Genomic DNA, 3,455 nt, shown 5'->3' on the forward strand with positions numbered 1-3,455 from the left:
CACTGAGTTAGAGGGTTCAGAGCTGGCTTCTCCAATAACACCTGAGATGGAGAGATGGAGAAGAGAGAGAGGATGTGAGAGGAACAATAGCTAATATGAGGAGAGCTTTGATACTGTACTGAATACATAGTTATTTGTGTCAGCTAGGTTGTTTTGGATGGTTTGAGCTGAACACAAAAAAGCCCCTGGTTAGGAGTGCCATTAAATACCATTCTCTGTATGTCTCTCACTCACACACATTTAGAGCAGAACATGAGACCCACCCTCACGTCGTACTGCTCTCATAGAGCCTTTCCTGATGGAGACTAACACATACACTCATACACTACTGACAAACCATACATTTTTAGTCATTTAGCAGACGCTCTTATCCAGAGCGACTTACAGTTAGTGAGTGCATACATTATTATTTTTTTCATACTGGCCCCCCGTGGGAATCGAACCCACAACCCTGGCGTTGCAAACGCCACGCTCTACCAACTGAGCTACATCCCTGCCGGCCATTCCCTCCCCTACCCTGGACGACGCTGGGCCAATTGTGCGCCGCCCCATGGGTCTCCCGGTCACGGCCGGCTATGACAGAGCCTGGATTCGAACCAGAAAAAAAAACAAATGTTGGCGACCCCAATGCAGTTCCGGTCGTGACTTTGAATACCACTGAGTTAGAGGGTTCAGGGCTGGCTTCTCCAATAACACCTGAGATGGAGAGATGGAGAAGAGAGAGAGGATGTGGATCTCTAGTGGCACAGCTAGCACTGCGATGCAGTGCCTTAGACCACTGCGCCACTCGGGAGATACTTACACCCACTATAGGCACGCAGATAGCCTAGCGGTTAGAGCGTTGGGCCAGTAACCTAAAGGTCGCTGGTTCCAAGCCGACAAGGTGAAAGACCTGTCGATGTGCCCTTGGCAATGACACTCAACCCTAATTTACTCCAAGGTTGCCGTACTACTATGGCTGACCCTGTAGAACGACACATTTCACTGCACCTATTTGGTGCATGTGACAATAAAAAAAACATCTCTCTCTTTTGATGTACAAACTGACACACAAACACAGTCGGTGTCGCTCACCGCCAAGGCCAGGTGCACTGTGGGATCTGTAGTTGTTTTCAGAGAGGGACAGCTCCTCTGGCCTCACCACCTGGTCCTCCTCTACTGAGGCGATAAACATGACTTAACATGAATGTTATAACAACACATTACTTATTAAAATCAAATCAGATCATTGAGACCCTCCATGCTCACCACCTGGTCCTTCTCTAATGAGGCTTTATATGCATAACATTACATGACATAGTCTGACATAACATGATTTAACAGCTCATAAGGACAGCACCTCTGGACTGACGACAACTCATAGCCTGACATGATAGTATACAATATGATATGATGTGTGTGTGCCACTCACCTGTCCTGGGGTAGGACATATCGTTGGTGTGTCAGGAGGGGTCCGTCAGCGGCGAGCAGCAGAACACACGGGAGGAGACGCTTATACTGCATGTCTGTACTGGACCGTCTCTACTGACTCCAAACTGTCTGTCTGTAGTACAGTCTGTCTGTACTGTCTTACAGGTGCTGCACTCTGTCTCAGAGGTTTGTAAGAGCTGCCTGTTGCTGTTTCCCTGCCGTCTGTACTGCAACACAGTGTCTGTAGCTATATCTGTCTGTCGTTGTCTTTGAAGCTGGTGGCAACAGTGTGTCAGAACCATCTGTAGATGATGTCATATCTGTGCTATGTAGCTCTTTTTCCCTTCTTCCCTCTTTCTTTCTCTGTGGATCCCTGCAGGTCTCTGTCAGGTACATTCTGCTCTGCTCCACACCCTCATTTATATATACTTTCCTCTCTTCTCTCACTCCATCTCTCCATCTTCCCTCTCTTCTCTCACTCCATCTCTCCTCTCTTCTCTCACTCCATCTCTCCATCTTCCCTCTCTTCTCTCACTCCATCTCTCCATCTCTCCTCTCTTCTCTCACTTAATCTCTCCACTCTTTCCGTCCTGGATTGTAAATATTGCCCCATACTGTCGATGAGACTGACAGGGAGACCCCCCCCCCCCATCTCTTTCTTTCTCTCTCTTTCTCACAATCTCCCTGTCTCCTTCTCCGCAATGCGTGCATCAGGGGTGACATGTTTAACCGCGTCGTCCTGCTGCAGCCCTGATAAATCCACATAGTGCCGGTGTGAGTGTGTTAGTCTACTCTGAGTTTATGTGTGTGGCTGTGTGTTCCAAAAATGGCCGCTGAATTCAGTACCCAACCACAACCTTCATATACACACACACACACACACACACACACACACACACACACACACACACACACAAAAGCCTGCTCCAGGCCCCTCTCTCTCTTAACCAAAGGATTAAGACACCATGAGGCCCCCGAAAAAGCAGTCCTAATTTACCATAGTCATGTAATTGTGCATTAGCCAGTTTTTTTTGTCACCTCTCATTCCATTTCCCACTTTCTCCTTACCCACCCTATCGCTCTCTCTCAATTCAATTCAATTCAAAGGGCTTTATTGGCATGGGAAACATATGTTAACATTGCCAAAGCAAGTGAAATAGATAATAAACAAAAGCAAAAAAATAAAAAATAAAATGAACAGTAAACATTACACTCACAAACGTTCCAAAAGAATAAAAACATTTCAAATGTCATATTAAGGCTATATACAGTGTTTTAACGATGTGCAAATAGTTAAAGTACGAAAGGGAAAATAAATCAACATAAATATGGGTTGTATTTACAATGGTGTTTGTTCTTCACTGGTTGCCCTTTTCTTGTGGCAACAGGTCACAAATCTTGCTGCTGTGATGGCACACTGGTATTTTACCCAATAGATATGGGAGTTTATCAAAATTTGATTTGTTTTCGAATTCTTTGTGGGTCTGTGTAATCTGAGGGAAATATGTGTCTCTAATATGGTCATACATTTGGCAGGAGGTTAGGAAGTGCAGCTCAGTTTCCACCTCATTTTGTGGGCAGTGTGCACACAGCCTGTCTTCTCTTGAGAGCCAGGTCTGCCTACGGTGGCCTTTCTCAATAGCAAGGCTATGCTCACTGAGTCTGTTCACAGCTTTCCTCAAGTTTGGGTCAGTCACAATGTTCCTGTTTTGATTAATTTAATAGAGTGAGTTAGGTGTGCTCTATACCAAATTAGCATACCCCCTGAGTCCCTTCCCTGTTTCACACCTGGTAGTTTGGTAAATGGGACTACCAGCTCTCTGTAACCTAGAGGGCAACTAGTGGTCCATTTCCTCTATACCATTTTCTTTGGTGAAGTCCAGGTTCCTGCTCTTTCGGCCAAAGGCAGATGAGCTCAGGCCTTGGATATTCCAGGATGAGATAGTGAAGGCTTTGTGTTCCATAAAGTGTCCAATGTTGTTAGTCGTGTGGTTTGGCCTCAGACCAGTAAGTGTGAGCAGAGCCTGCTGAGCATCTGGTACATG

General features: G+C 45.9%; 1 long non-coding RNA gene across 1 annotated transcript; it reads right to left on the reverse strand.

Annotated features, from left to right (window-relative positions):
• Positions 1–635: 635 nt before the first annotated feature.
• LOC121575949 lies at positions 636–1,618 on the reverse strand. Its single transcript, XR_006002397.2, has 3 exons — positions 1,412–1,618; positions 1,075–1,155; positions 636–696 (listed from the first exon to the last, which is right to left on the reverse strand). It is a non-coding gene; the product is annotated as an uncharacterized LOC121575949 (long non-coding RNA).
• Between the last annotated feature and the right edge of the window lie 1,837 nt (positions 1,619–3,455).

This window comes from Coregonus clupeaformis, chromosome 10 (genome assembly GCF_020615455.1).
Source record: "Coregonus clupeaformis isolate EN_2021a chromosome 10, ASM2061545v1, whole genome shotgun sequence".
Classification (NCBI taxonomy): domain Eukaryota; kingdom Metazoa; phylum Chordata; class Actinopteri; order Salmoniformes; family Salmonidae; genus Coregonus; species Coregonus clupeaformis.